The 16,854-nt window shown below is 39.4% G+C and overlaps 1 protein-coding gene across 5 annotated transcripts in view; it reads left to right on the top strand.

Moving 5' to 3' along the window:
• The window catches only part of LOC138185163 (leucine-rich repeats and immunoglobulin-like domains protein 2), a 175,092-nt gene that overhangs the window by 56,744 nt on the left and 101,494 nt on the right, over positions 1-16,854 (top strand). For 4 of the 5 annotated variants that reach the window (XM_069123883.1, XM_069123886.1, XM_069123885.1 and 1 more), the window contains one exon: positions 10,548-10,619. The exons of the other annotated variant lie outside the window; for it this stretch is intronic. The gene's annotated coding sequence lies outside the window, so the exon portion shown is untranslated. The remainder of the gene's footprint in view (positions 1-10,547; positions 10,620-16,854) is intronic. 5 annotated transcript variants of the gene reach the window in all.

Genomic DNA, 16,854 nt, shown 5'->3' on the forward strand with positions numbered 1-16,854 from the left:
GTGCGATAGGACTCACGTTTCGATATCTTTCGTTCCACATCTCCAAATTCGGGTGTTTCTTTTTCGTCGCTGCGAAAAATCTCCGGAAGAAAATTACGAGAACGAAGCGTTCAATCGTCAAGTTCCGTACTGTATCTTATTATACACGCGACAGATGTCTGACTCGCGCTGTCTTCTTCTACCGAAGCGTCCTGTTTATCTCTATCGCTTAATCCAGTTTCGCTTTCTCCATGATATAATGCTCCTCTATTAAAATTAATTCCGAACGAAAGAAAATAAGCACGAATATACAGAACATAGAAAATAAAGGGATATTTTATTTTCCGACATTCTATTGAAAAATGAATTTTCAAAGACAGCGTTGCAACGAGTTTTTTCACGAGGAATTCTAGACGCATCAGATACGGTTGTCCAAGCACGATGCCGAGTCAATTATATACAACCGATGTATTAAATTTTACGCACGTAGCACAGGGTTATTCCCTGTAACATGGGATAGTTGAAACTCGATCGAATGCGTTCGTCTATGGAACATTGGTCTCGTTATCCCGTTGACTGGATACATGCTTAATTCGCGATACATTATTCATCGATGCCTACGCATTCGCTAACTTCACAATGGGCATGATAACATTAGTTAGGGCTGATTTATAAGGAGCTTGTCATTGAATATGTCGAACTGCATATGCGCCACGATCGTAGTCACTTGAAAACGACAATAGCTGTAACAATGCATGACCGTATGATACGTGTATTTCAATGGTATTTCTTTCCAGCATTTTTTTTTTTAGAAAATATTTTTATAGAAAATAAAATAAGAAAACATTTATTAAAACCTCCTACCACCTGACTCAAATAATTTGTTGACTAACTAAACGCTAGAATTAGCAAATTTGTAAAAAAATTATATGTTTGTAACTTTTATAATTGTTTAAAATATAATTATTTAAAATACGAGTGCTTTTGGTAAACTTAACGTAGGATTTTCTATATATTTCTATATATTTGTGTGTATATATTAATTACGTGTTAATGACGTGCCTAAAATTGCTGGAGATTATTAAAACATAAAATTCCCTTTCTCCGCGTGGAATTGCGTGATGTATGGTCTTGAAAAGCGTCAGCATTCTTCTTGTCAAGGCCTGTTATATACGTTTAAACTGCATCGTTACGATAACGTTACGTGTCTTGACTGAAATCATTTACAAAATACGGACGAGACACGGAAGTACGGCTAACCGTGCAGAGTGTACGTCGTAGGTAAAAGATAGACAGCGATAACCAACCCAGAAATGACATCATTTGTAAAGGGGAATATTCTGTATGACAAACTTGACACGAAACATCCGTTTGGTTTATGTACGCCCCGCCTCTGTGTGCAATACGAACGATCTTCGTGTACGAGTTTCACTCTACATCTTCTATGCGATCCTTATTGACGCGAAATAAACGTTAATTCACGCGTGTCTTTCGTGAGCTATTGTTACGCTGTTATTCCTCCTCGAATTTCTCTCTAAAGTAACTCTCAAAGTATCTTGTTCACGATACTTATGGATACGCGCAGATTTTTCTTGACGAACGAATTTTTAAATCTGATCCAGAGATTTCCACGTTTTTTGCCCTTGGCGTTTTTACCTGCTTTGTGTGTTTCGCTACCGAATATCGGATTATCAATGAAAGCGTATCTCTGAAGCTTACATCATGGAAGTAACATAATTCATTTTCTTGTCGATCGTGTTACAGAGATAGTATCTCGTTGTTGAATGTCCTAGCGATATTTACTCGTGAATTATATGGAGAAACTTGGCTGTTTTAGTTCTATGCTAATTATATAATTATTTAGGTATAATAATTACACCAACCGCTATGTTTTTAACGTAAATTACGTCTTTAAGACTTGCTGCATGGCACTTGGAATTTTTTGTATCGAATAAAGACTCGAGCGCACGATGACTTAGCCTTATTTTTTGGTATCTAACATCTATGTGACCAGGTAGGGAAGAAACTTCGGTGACCGAAAGTAAACGTTATAACGAGTATTATATTTTGACGTAATTCTTATCGCTAGATTTATTTATAATACGAAATTAGCAAGGGTAATTAGCCACCGTTATTCTGAAATATAAATTTACTTGCACACTAATACCTGGAGACTCGTGTATTTCGCTTTAATACGTACTTACAGAGAACAGAGAATATTTCAAAGCCACAATGGAGCTTCGAAAAATTCAGCTGCTTTTTTATTCAACAACGAATCAATAATCAACGAGAGCTGCAGATTTTGGAAGGAGCCGATTCTCAATTCAACGGTGCATACGAAATTCCCAATTTGCATAGTCACGTACCACACACAGAGCAGATTTGCGCAAAGCGCATGTAATATTCAGGAAAACCTAAGCCTCATTGATGAGTCCCACACCTGCGCTTCTGTCTAATCCTTCAAGAAGATCTTGAAACTCTAGGCTTTCCTCTAATATTACATTAACCGTTAAGATTAGATTTTACAACATAAATTGCTCGCGAAACGATAGCATTTTCGGTTCCCTTGCTTTTCTATTAGGTTGTCCGAAAAATTTCTTTCGTTTCATAAGATGATAATAGATGAAGAAGAATTTCTGTTTTATATTATTTTATCGAATTAGCTATAATCCATTTCGTTATATTTCTATTATTATGTTTGTACATAATTCAATAAACTAATATAAAAGGAGAAACATTGCGCGTCTATTATTTCCTTCTAAAACGAAAGAAACTTCTCGCAAATACCGCGATACCAAGCGACAAAAATATTTTGATACTTACAAATATTTATAAATACATCGTAGGTATAGTAGGTATTATAACACGAAGCTTTCTGAAACTTCATTAGCGCTGTAACAAGATTATCGTAATTTTGTCGATGAACTTTCAAATTCCGAAATTGCAAACATCGAGCACATTGTCCAAACACTTTTACTAGCGACTGTATCTCTCGGAATTTATTCTTCCAATATATTCGATATATATTCGATATTCGATATTCCAATCGCCAGTCGCTGCTACTGAAACGCATTGAAGTATTTCATTATTAGAAACACGAATAAAAAGCTACAATTTTGTCAAAATACGAGTCAAATTGTATGCAAATGCTTTTAGTAATCGTCGTAATACGAATTCTCTTTCCCAAGTCATAAAATTCCGTGTCGGATAAAACTCGTCATAAACCCCGAAAAAGGACGCTTTCCCATGCAGGTAGCGGCGTGTATCGTAAATCGATAAGAGAAAAGTCAATTTTCCACGACCGCCCTGTCGAAGGCTTCGTGCATACGATGCGTATCGCGACTTCGGCGACGTTAAACAGCGTATACCGGGCCGTATATAACATTAAAGAGCGTAAACGGGTGAACGTATCCATCCTGTACTGTAAAACTTTCGATCGAAAATGCCACGGCTATTTGTAGCTTAACGAAACGATCGCCGATGTAACGAGGTTACGTAAAGCCCGTGCAGTATTAAACCGAATTTCCCCGGTGATAAACTATTCGCAAGATTAACGTGAAACGCGAACGAATCGATTGCTCGCAGCGCGTGAATCTCATTTAATAACTCAGACTTTCTAACGTAGAAGCGTAACTCTGGTCACGGGCAAAAGCCGTGGCGCAAACAAAACCAAAGAATACCTTGGTATCGCGTTACTTTTACACGTTCTTTTCCTCTGGAACGGTCTACCGATCGTCGCGTACAATGCGACCGTAACGTTAACTCTTCTAGCTCTATCCGCTAGTTTAACGAGCATGGCTCTCCTTCGGGAGCGAAACAGGGCATTTCCGTGATGGCGCGCTCCATGGAAACACGCCGACCTTATCTCAGCTGTAATTCAGCACGGTCGTTGCGTGAACTCGCGATCACGTGAAAGAAACGCAGGGCAAGAAAGTTGTCGAGTAATATCTCCGACACTATGCTGCCTGGAAAGAAAAAAGGAAACTGGCGGGGGAAGTTTGTTTTCCAGTCTGGTGACGGTGAGTTCTCGTTGTTTGAATAAGAGACTTGGAAATGGAAATTTGGAAGCAAGGATAGAGCGAAACGATTGGTTTCGATCAAGTTTCTCGTCGTTTGAACGAGGAACTTCGTAAGTGGAAATTTGGAAGCGAGAGTAGACCGAGATTGGTTGATTTAGGTTTCCCCAAGTTCCCTCAAGCGAGTCCCGATAAGTGGAAATTGCATTTTGATTTTAATTTGCATCCTGCGAGCATGACACAGACAGAGTTAGATATCAGTCTCACAGACTTAGATATTCATCAATCGCGTCATTGGATGTAACGGCAAGACACTTTGGTATTCCGGTGTACGAGCATCGTCAGCCTCGAAGAATAATTCAGACTACCCTGACCGCTACGTGGAATCAAACTGCCACGGGTACCGTTAGGCTCCATTCCCGCCCAAGGACGCTAAAGCAACCACAGAGATCCTCTCTCGATACTCGAAACCTTCCTTGATCGAACATCTCCTTGGTTGCACGAGGCCCTGACGTGGTTGTAAGCGAAGAGCTAATTTGGACAGAAGGTCGTACGTCTACGTTAAGCTACCAGCGAAACCGTAACACGTTCGAGGACGGATGCTCCTTGTCTAAACGCTGACTCGTTCGTATCCGATTGCTGGTTCAGCTGTGGCACGTTTTTCGATGTGGCGCACGCGACCAGGGAAATCCGGAAACGAGCGTGGTCGGTTCGCAGCGAGGGTTATAGTGCTACAGGTGTGCTCCTAGCCTTGGTGGTTCCTTTACGGCGTCCTTCGCTCCTCCAAATTGCTCGACCTCCTTCGCAACCGTGTAATCCAATTGTTACGAATTAACTCGTGGAGCACGGCAAGCTTCGAACAGTTGCTCGAATTCCATCGAAGAAAGGCCACGTTCCATCCGAACGACCCACTCGTTTTGGCCTTTTCTACCTGCTAAGACGTTGGCTATAGTTCATTTCGAGCTGGCTTTACGAGACGGTGGTTCGTTGTAATCGCATATACTGGGTGCGACCGAATAACACGTGCAAACCGGCACGAGGCTATTCCTTATGAAAAAATATCAACAAACTGTGCAATAGATTTGTTTCTTGTTTATTCGGCAACACCCTGTATATTTAATGTTGCAATCGTACGGTCGATGGTTGATCTCCGTGTTTCGATGGATCTTCGATCTGCGTCGGTTGATTTCCGCATTTGACGCTTCTCTACCCTTTGACAAGTAGAACCCGAAAAATACCAGTCTCAAAGCGCGGAAATCTAGTGATTTCTAAAAGTTAGTACGAAAGTTTATACATATGAGAATACAGTTTACTGGAACATACATGTTGACTTACGTGCATCGCCGGCAGCTTGATTAACAAAGTGAAATTAGCGCTAGTATCGAACTAGGTTTCATTAATGTTATTAAGGAACATATCGTTGTCGGACAGATACGATCAAATAAGAGGAGAGAGGTTGGTATAGCAAAGTCTATATGACGACCATGTAAACCGTACAACATACATAAACTTCGCGTAGAACTGAAACATACGTTAACGATTATTAACGACGAACAAATATGGCATGAAACTATAGAATGAATGGACCAGGGGAGTGCGCACTTACGAATGTAATCGCGAGGAGAAAAATAGTCGACGAAGTGAATAACTTTTATAAATTTTAATTATGATTTCAGAGAGCGAACGCTGTATTTGCAAATGCAAATTGCATCGATTAAATCCAATTATTATCTTTAAAAATAACCTTCCCTGTGCCTGAAAGCTAGCGTTTTCGAACTCTGTCGTATTATTACAGATGAAAGTCACCTAATCGAAAAACGAATTTCAAGCCGATCGACTTTGCTAATTTCAAAAGTCGCGAATAATCGAGTCAGATGCGCTTCCTTTCTATTTCGGCCCCGAGCTACCCTGAAACGAGCCGAACTACTTTGGACACTTGGTTTCAAAGGTAGTTCTTTGTTTCTAGGTCACGGCTAATTGGATAACGGGCATAATTACCGTATGATGCGTCGGCGAACGAGTCGTTATACACGAACGACATGGCAACCAGCTTGCGCAAATTGCCGTTGAATTATACGGACGATTCGCGGTGAATCGCGTTTTATTCGTTGGCGATGGCGATCGACGTAGAACGAAGTAGCAATCGAAGAAAATATCGGTCTCTCGTCGTTTAGTACGCGCGTCGAGCTGACGCTAGGAAGACTTTATCGTTGGTTATTTATCGCCACGAGAAACGACACGAATGGATAACTGTACGATGTATTTGAGAATCCTAAAATTCTTGCACGGAGTTGCTCGACTTCCTGTGTCCTTGGTGATTTACAGCCATGGACTGGATTCTACCAATCTTACTAATACTTCTGTTTCATTTATTTCTTTCTCTTCTTTTCTGCTTTCTTTGCTCGTGGTGGATCTTACAGTCGGATTCGTTTCAAATTGGCCCGATACGATTACGACAGAGTCTCGTCACGGTGTCGATAAAAATTTCAGCAAATTTCGTACAGCGTGGATAATATATTCGTAAAAATATTCCGCGCCAAGTATTCGAATAGCTTTCGCGATGCTGTGTGAACGACGTGATTCACGAATATCCTGGAAATTTTCTACCGCAACGTTTGCGCTACGATTCGTTTTATTAAGTCATTAAAACCCGGTCGGGACGCGTACGAATAATAATAATGACAAAGAGTTGAAAAATTCGCGAGTGCGAGTTGCGCGCTCAACATTTGTCATAATTAACACGAGGTTAAACCCGTGTAACGTACATATAATAGAAGCATCCCATCAGAGATACCATGAGCGTTCCGTAAAAATTCCGACCGAACTTCACGCAACGTTTTGTCCGCGCGGAATATAAATGAGACTGGCCGCTGTAAATTGAACAGCTTTAATCCGCTTAGGAAGTATCGGAAAAGCGCGGACCTCGATTTAGTCACGTACGTAAAAATATCGAGAACTTGCCGACGACGGGGGTGAAATTATTTTCTACCCTTTGAAAAAATCCCCGTGAACCGCGGAGGGACAGATTTAACGAGAAAAAAAAATGAACTCACATTCGTACGTGAAACGCGATCACGCTCTTTCAAATAATGTTACACGGACCTTCGACGAACGTTCGCACGCACGACGACTCTCTTCTCTTCTCGACGTCTCCCTTTGGTAATGTTCCCATCGTTGTTTTCCAATTCACCGGCGAAAAAACCCGTGAATTTTTCGACGCTCTATAAATAATACGTATTGTCTGGTTGTTTTTACGTTAAACCGCATCTACCACCAAGGTTTCCGGCGTTATTTTGCCCTGCTGTGTATCAGGCAGCCGTTTTTCTCCATTGTCACTCAAAGAAGCGACAAAATCCGAGACCGTGTTTCGAGCTCGTTTCATCTACAAGCCAACTCTATGGAAAATGCATTTGCATCTCCGGTGTTCCAGAAGATGTCACAGGTTATTTAAACAGGGCTGATCTACAGGGCGTTACATACCGTACATACCTCGGGACTGTGCGGTTTTCCGTAACAGAAGCTATTTTTGTAATGGAAATACTCGATGCGATTGTATTTCAAATTGAAATGTTGATTATCGAATATGAGCTTATCGTATGGAGCTTCTATTTTAAGGTAGTATTTCCAACAAACATTTTGATTCGACTTAAATTACAAATTTCTACATATTTTTTTAAAAAACACGCGTTTATATCGATGTATGTAGAATATTTACAAGATACAGAACCGTCTATCGTTTGAATAAGGATATTATCGATTTCACGAAAATATGCAAAACGATTGAATCGTGTTTAAAAGTAAAAACGTAAATCCTTTCGAGGACGAGCAAAACATTCGATAAATCAACAGTCACCGCTTAAATAAAGATAATTCCACTCGAAGGACTTCCGATATCCGAAAGGAGAGACTTGATAGATTATTGAGAGATTATTGATTATTATTAAAATTAATAGATTATTAATATTTATAGATCATATCAAAAGTGGAAATTACGTCGGTTTAATATCGCGTTGATGATTGTGGCTCGTGAGACTGGATGGCGGCAATACGAGAATAGCAAGTGGAACGTTTGTGATAAATCGGTCGAATCATACGTATGGAATCGCTTATGAAGCAATTAAATCCATTCGATGAAATTTAAACTCGGATCTGAGCATTTCGAGCAGGTTTGCTCGAAGTTCGCCTTCGTCGAGGTTTCGATCATTCAGTGGCGAACAATTGTTCCCTGTTCTCGTAGTCTGCGTGCGTTACGCATAAATTAACGCGTTAGTGGGCGTTGAATTTTCTCGCTGGAACAATTATACGAATTGCGTTTGATTAAACGAGTCAAGGATTACGCTTTTGTCCGATTATAGAATTATATCGGATCGATTTTTCATTTGGCAATTATCGTTACGCACATGTGCCAAAGTCCAGCTTATGCTCGTTTCACGTTACATTATGTCGATAATTTTTGTACGAATTCATTTGATAAGATGATATACGCTTCAATAGCGATAACAGTCCTGTTTTAATGACGTTCATTTCATACGTAACGTCGCAATTACGATCGTATTACTTCCGATACGTGCTCGTAATTCCCCGCAATTTCATTGTCCAACGAGGTAAATATAACGGCACAGTTACGCGAACTGCCATCAAGGTTAACCTAACCGAAAATGATAGTCGCCGTTTATAACGATCAGTTAAATTGAAATTTCTCGAAATTCTAGTTACCAGATTCTATCGGTTTGCCTGCATTCCAAAAACGGGGGAAAAGACGAATGCATCGAAGCGAACGTGTAAATTACGTTTCTACGAACTTTTGGTCGCAGACAACACCGTAATACTCTGCAATTTATTCAAAAATTTACTAAACTGTATTGGCATAAAATAGTTGCGTATGCTGTTAATCTCCTCTTTTTTCGCTTTTACCAAATGCATACGTGTTTTTGTACATATGTCTTGCACAAGGTACGACAACTTTTACACTCTTGAATCTAGACGATTGTTTTCAACGATGTAGTGATCAGAACGATGAAAGAAAGGAAATATGGATGGCGTTTCACAGTGGAACCGGCGGTACATCTTTGAAATAGCGTACAAACGAAAGGACCGCGTGGCTACGTTTTCAACGCGATTAACGCAGGCTTAATTGCTTCGATCGTACTGTTAATCCGATTCACGAAAATCCTGCTGGCTTAATTGCTAGCAGTTGCAAGGCACGAACGTTAACATGCCACGGATGTACCCAGCCGGTACGGGATTGCAATTAACGCGCGGCTGTTTTTCGCGTTTGTCGCTAAGAAAATCGAAGTTGATCGAACCCGTTTCGAAAATACGATCGAGCTATTACCTGGCTACTAACGAATATAGAGATTATGTGAAATATATTTTTCACCGACCAGTTATTATATAAGTTGCAATTAAATTTAGCTTCGTTAAAATATAATTCCATCAATTTATAATACGTATTTGCAATCTATGTCAATGTTATTATGGTGGATGATTGAAGTTGTCCAGTTGGATTTAGGTAAAATTGACACGTCAGTTATTACCGCTAAAATATGCATTTATCGAGTGGTACGTAGTAATTTATTTATGATTTATGTTAACGTTATTACCGAATGATTGAAGTTTGCCTTTTCGAATTTGTTTAAAATTATTTACCAATGGATTTAATCTTTCAAGATTCCACTTATCCATATATATATACAGGTTTCGCTGTAAAATAATTACATGGTAATCGAATTAATGAAATGTCTGCAAATCGACCTGTCGCCAGTTTTATTCCTGATATTTAATTCATTCTCTGAAATGGCCTCCTAACTGTTCCAAGAAATAAATATATAATACCAGCGTAATGGAGGAATATTTCTATCGATAATGTTATTTGCACGGATACACGATTCGTTTAATTAGACTCAAATAGAGAATAACGTAGACACAATTGTTTAAGTTTAAATAAAAGAATCGTGCGTCTGTAGAAATTAAGTAAACGAAGGAAATGTTTCTTCATTAAGCAAGCAATACTTTATTCACGATATTTAATTTACTCTCCGGATTGATCTCTGAATTATTAACGTACGAAAATCTCGTTTGTTTTTCTCTTTTTGTAATTCATCGAACATGTATTTCCTCTTCGGGCATAAAATGCTGCCCCATTTCGTCAAATAATTTCATCGAATCGTAGCTTGTATTCGCGAACTCCAACTAATTCTCATCGAAGTGAAAGCCAAGAAACGGAAAGAAAGAAAAAGTAGATAAATCTACGACAATTAATAACGTACCATTGATTCGACCGATCGTTAATCATCGCTGGTTTCCACAACGATAAGAGAGAAGATAGATAAATCAAGGTGGAGGAAGGTAGAATTGCATCGAAGAACAGCGCAGTATTCGAGTATCATAGAGTTGGCGTTGGTATCGGTTTGTGTATGGATTATACATCGCGTCGAGCAGGCACTCGACGAAGGAGCTTTTTCATGGGCGTTCCTTTTCATCGTCGATGACATAAATCAAATTCAGCACAGCATTCCATACACTCACACGGCGTTCGTTTCTTTTTTTCAGGTACGTACCGTGCGCGTCAGTGAACTGTTCACGAGGGTATTCCGCTAATTGGCTACAACCGATCACGGTTCGGTAAGTAAACATTATTTCGAAAGATGGCAAAAATTCACTGGTCCCACGAACGCAAGAAACGATGCTGCCTCGTATCGTTTGCCAACGAGTGTCATTGAAATTCTGTTACACGTGTAAAATCGATATTGTTCGTTCTTCGGATACATCGAACGTATCGAGAAGAATTCTGCTTCGGCTTTTCAACGACCGGAACATTAACGAAGCTGATACTTGAACGAACAAATAGAATTAAATTCGAATTGTCTCAACGTAGAAAATAGGTAAAAACGTTCAGATTACGCCGATAGTCAGATATTTCGTTCGTTGTATGACGTTCTGCGAACGTAAAACATTGAAATCTCTCGGCGAGTTTCTTCGACCAACTGCGAGCTTCTTATTCATGTGAACTATCGTTTGCCTCTGGGGAAATCTTTACGTCATCGTCGTAGTAGTTTATTTATTTATTTTTCAGGAATCTCATTCCCTTTGGAAATGACGTTTTAGACAACTGGTCGATTCAAAAAATTAATAGATCCCAGCTGTTACACCTTTCAGATATCCGAACACGAAACGTATTGAAACGTTCTCGCTACAAACAAAATCGCTATATTCCTTCCTCGGCAGCCAATTATGTAAATTTTTATAAAAGCTCGACATCGTAAGAATATAATCTCGGATAGATTAATCCTTCCAAATCGTTCTTTAGAATCGCGCGTATTACCTATCAGTGTCATTTTATCTGGACAACACTGGCTAGCAGAATGAAAAATGGCTCGATACCACGATATTCAAGGCCGTCCTTCAAGCAAGAGCAAGAAAAAGTATGTACTTGGGTATTTATGTTATGGTAAGGTCGAAGAGTACGACGACCGACGGTGGTCGAATCATTTAATGCGAGTTCCGGGTGGCTGTTGCATTCCAGCTAATAAAAAAAAAAAGAAAAAAATCGGTAAATGTGGCGTGACAGTGGGTGGAGCTTCCGGTCTGGTCGTAAATCTTATTTCGTGACAATTAGAGGCTCGACACGATGGTTCGAATAACTTTCGCAAATGTAATAAAATGTTGCCGTCGCGTTCTACTCTGCTTCGTGCAGCGCGTTTACCAATTTTCGATTTTCGTCGTTCCTTTTCATATTCACGTGCTTTCGTTCGGTTATTTCATCACGACATTGCTGCCGTGCTCGTAACTGGCAATTAATACGGCTTACAACTTTTCTACACTTGCCACGCGAATTATTAAATTGTTCAACGGAGAGAAACACAAAGAAGCAAAGAGAAATAAATACTTTAGAATTTGTCATTCTCTACCTTTTCTTTCAATATCAATAAATAGTAATTTTGGAATATTCAAGATTTTAGTTACCTGATGTACCAATAAATTTCCTTTCATCTAACAGATCGCAAATTTTTCGTTCCGTCTACTCGAAAGCGTTGCAAGAAATCGGCGACAGATTTTCTAGTTCATCGAGTGTGAACGATCGAACGTGCCGATTGCTCGTCATTCTGTATTTATAAGACACAGGAATTAGAAAAGCAACGTATCGTGACAGAAATTCGTTGCACGACGTAATAATTACGCCTCTCTTTTCACCTTTTTTCCCCCTACACGATTTATTATCCGGTTATAATCGCATTTGACGTAGTTGCTTTGCACTGTCAAGCGTTAACGAATAACGATTAATTACTATTAACGGAGAGCCTCGTAAATCATCCAAAGCAGTCATGCCCTCGTTGCGTTGATCTGACTACATGAAATAACCATTTATATCCTCAACGACTCGAGAAAGTGTCGTTGCATCCTGTAAAACAAAAGCGAAACAACGCTGTGATTTCGAAAATGGAGCTGTCGGAACAGATTCGCGATTATTTACGTTGCACGACGATAACTCTTCATCAGCGCGATGTAGATTACAAGGTAAATATTTTTCAACAAACTCGCGTTACATTGCGAATTACTGCAATCGATACGCTTTCTGTTTCTTTTAGCGAAATGGTTACGTTACTCGCGCTGCACGTATCATATCTATCGTTGATCGTGAAAATATCTGATCGTTCGAATATTTTCTACCTCTTGTTAATTGTTAATCTCCAAGTAGCATCGTTGGATCATAGATAACGACACCCACGTAGGTTACGTCGTAAACGTTATTAACGATCCTACTCGTGCAATATAAATTGCAAATTAAAGCGAAACCCCTCGAGATTCCAGGCTACTGTACATCCTTTTTCGCTTCTAAACGCATGGATCGTCGCTGCAAAGTAGAATGTACGTCTGTGAAAAGTAAACTTGGTGTTTTCCTTTCACAGATACGCGTATAATACGAAAAATATTCTGAACGTGTGACGAATCGCGATTCAAAAGATTTTCTTTCTAAACTTTGCAAAGTCGAGATTCGCTTTGTTTACTCCGTAAGAGAAAAACAGAACTTATCAAACAAAACAACAAGAGAAAAACAAAATTTATCGATTCGACTTATGCGCGACCCACTTCTAACAATAAATAAAGAATGAATAAAAACCTATTTAGATAGATGTACGATGTAATTAGACGTTCGTTCGAGCAAACTCAGGCAAACATTTAGACTCAAGGTTCCCTCAACTTCATAATTCCTTGTCTAAGAGCAATTTGCGAAATAACTTCTTCTTTAAGTTTTTGCTTTCATTTCGTGCCCCGGTATTTACGGAGAAAGTCGTCGTGCAATTCTTTGTTCCGTCTCGTGTACTCCACTGTACTTGCTTACGTGGAAGTTTACGGTCAGTTCAGTGGTAACAGTCAACGTATCTTCCAACGAAATCGTGATCCCACACAGAGGAAGTTATTTGCGTGCGAACGATGTAATATCCGTGTAATATCGTGAGGAATTCGCGACAAAATTACGACGCAAATATATTTATGTTTATCATGCAAAGAGAAAAAGCCCACGCAAAATCTGAAAGTACATGTCTGTTACTTCCTACGCATTCGGCGTGAAACGCAACTCAATTTCCTTCGAATTTATTCACTGTCAGAACTTAATATAAACCGAGAAAATAATTTTAATCGCGTCTATGGTTTACTTCAAAATTAAAAAGATCGCGTTATTAACACTTTGACTGCCACGGTGGTTATCGATTATCCGAGTTCCATTTATAAATTTATTATATTTGTTCCAACGTTTATACAATTTTTAGAGCGATTGGGGTAAGATAAATTTCGCGAAACGAAAGATTTCCAACGATGCGAATGATTTGGATAACATTGTCAGAGAAACGTGTGAAAATATTTTAGAAAAATTGAATATTACGGTGTAGTATATTTCGATCTGTCGCGACTCCCACAAGACAAAATATGTAAAATTCGCGTAGCACCCAACGTGTGTTAGTAACCTGCCAATCTTTCAAGGTATTTGTGGCGCGACAATATCCCTCGAAAGTAAAATACGATGAGCCTCGAAAGCCACGTCCTTCGCGCACGTCTATTCCCTCTCCAGAAAGAAATCCCTTCGCTGTTTCCACTCTCTACACGCTCATGCTGACAAAGAATTCTGCAATGGATAGAACGACAACTTCACGTTATATTAATACCTCAACGACATTTTGCATGCCAAAATTACCCATATTAAATATTTCGCGTTAGTTTTGCTCGAACACGGTGAGATGTCGGAGTTGAATTTAAAAAAGGAAGACGTTCTTCCAGACATTTTACACGACATATTGACTTTCTAACAACTTTGCAAGAACGGTTTTTCTGTAATTAATCAAAAAGTCATTTTTCCAGCGGTTTATATATATATATATACGCTCAAACTTTCAACGTTGAAGATAAATGGCTGCAACTCTGTACGACTAAGGCTCTTTGAAAATTGAATTATACTGCAAATAGCTTACTGCAAATACGCTGAATTCAATGATATATTCTGGCAACTAAGTGGTTGCGGATTTTGCCATTAGGTGGTAATGGCAAAATCCGCAATCACTTAATTGCCAGGCCAATACTTCTTTAAAAATCTCTCGTCTTCCGTCAAAGTCGAAGTATCGTACGATTAAAGATGAGAAAGAAAACCAGAAAAAAGGAAGTATCTTTGTTTACAAGTCGATACCTAACTAATTAATTTCGCTTTGTCTTTGTCGACAAAATTGCAAAGTAGAATATTCGCCGGTACTTTCCGCGCGTATAACGCCAATTTTAACAGTATTAACCGACCACTTCTGTATCACGATAAGGAGGGAACTTCTGAAAGTTTCGGAGCTTAGTTCGGATAGCGAATACCAGGTATGTAAATATGAAACCGGAATTTTTGTGTAGAAAATACCTGTTTATTGTATGAAAATGATTAAAAATATTTTATTCGAAGTATTGCCCATCGCTAGCTATACATTTTTCCCACTTGTCTGGCAATTGGTGGATGCCACGCCAAAAAAACTGTCGCTCTTTCGAGCCAAACCAGTCATCGAGCCATTTTCTTACATTTTTGTAAGAAGTGAAGTGCTGGTCAGAAAGTGCGTGTCCCATCGATGCAAATAAATAGTAATCGGACGGAACCAAGTCTGGTGAGTAAGCCGCGTGCGAAAGTATTTCCCAACTGAACGCTTCGATCGTTTCCTTGACCGGTTTTGCTGTATGCGATGGTGCATTATCACGAAGCAAAATTACTTTGTGTTGCCTTTTTCGATATTCTGGTCGTTTTTCACGCAAAGCTTGATTCAAATCGATCATTTGTTGTCGGTAGCGCTCGGTATTAACGGTTTCGCCAGGTTTTAACAGCCCGGTGGTCTTTCTCGGTGGTCTTCCACGTTCTTCGTTCCTCGCGTCAAAATTGCCACTTCTGAATTTTTTAAACCACTCGAAGCACTGTGATTTACCAAGAGCATGCTCACCGTAAGCTTCGACAAGCATTCGATGCGATTCTGCAGCAGTTTTCTTCAAATGGTAACAGAAAATCAATGCTGTCCGCAAATGGTAGTTTCTAGGCACAAAATTTGACATGTTCAACGCTATTACAAACTATGCTGTTGTATGAAACTTGTATTGTTCTGAGTCGAAAATGTTTGTGAGATGTCAACAAAGACTTTTGGCATCGATGACACAGTTTAGTGATAACTACATTATCAGCTAGGGTCATTTATAGAGAAATCCCGGTTTCATGCTTACAGGCCTGATAGACTTAGAAGGAAGAAAATGCTTGGTAGAAAATTTGCCAGGCAAAGATAAAGTAACGTCGTAGGTAGCCGGTGGCTGAGCGATTTCAAGAATTAATTTTCTTGAACTTTTGAAAGATTGGCCAGAGTCAAAACCGCTTGTATCTCAGCGCGTTGTCCTCTGCTCGGAATTTCGTCTGTTTTCAGGTTTAGCGGATGCGTACGAGCGATGGAACAGAGATTCTCCGCTCTCTCTGACATCGCCGCTTTTTTAAATGATACTAATCGAGATTAAATGCCCGCTGCGATCATTTACAGTTAGTCATAAGCGTGACAAATTCGAGGAAATAAGGTTGAGATTAAACAGGCTCGGGTGTCTCTTATCAGCGATAATAATTGTTTGTAATTGTTTATTATCGCTGATAGACAGCTAAAATGAAGATAAAGAGAGAAGCAAAGATCGGAGAAACACGGATTATTTGTAGAAAAATTTCTTGCGGAATGAGCATTTCCTCTACAGAAAACAATTATCGGTGATCAAACGATCGATTATAAACTAATTGAAACAACATTCGAAAAATTGTACGATAATCGAAGGGAAAGAGAACACAAGGATGTGGGGTAACAAAAGACGATTAATTATCAAAAGCAAATTATCCTCGAGTATCCTGGCGAATGCACAGTGAATTTCACCGGGAATTTCACTTTGCTCGGACAAAAGTCTGCCGCACGAGGAGCAGTAACGAGTATTATTTTGTTTTAATATTCTAATTAACGGAGCTTATTTGGCGCGACTGCCGCGTATTCGAAATCGCACAACTTGCAAACCATCGGAAATACGATAGCGTACACGAGAAAGCTCTTTACTCGTGACTTTCGACGTGGCATCTGAAATCGATCAAGCGTGTTGAACTCAGGATCCCAGATTAATGGGTTAAATGATTTCTCTTCGATTTGTGCAACGTAACGGAAGGAATTGTATTTTCTTCTTGAACGATAGTATTGGCATACGGTACTGCAGGTACTGACACGTGTTACTTCCTGCTCCACGTCTACATGTGTGTAACGATCACCGTAGAATCGGTGGAAATCGAGAATTCAGAATACAATGGATAGAACGTAACGAGACGTAAACATTG

Source organism: Bombus flavifrons, chromosome 11, assembly GCF_040668555.2.
Source record: "Bombus flavifrons isolate JBK064 chromosome 11, iyBomFlav1_principal, whole genome shotgun sequence".
In the NCBI taxonomy this organism is placed as follows: Eukaryota; Metazoa; Arthropoda; class Insecta; order Hymenoptera; family Apidae; genus Bombus; species Bombus flavifrons.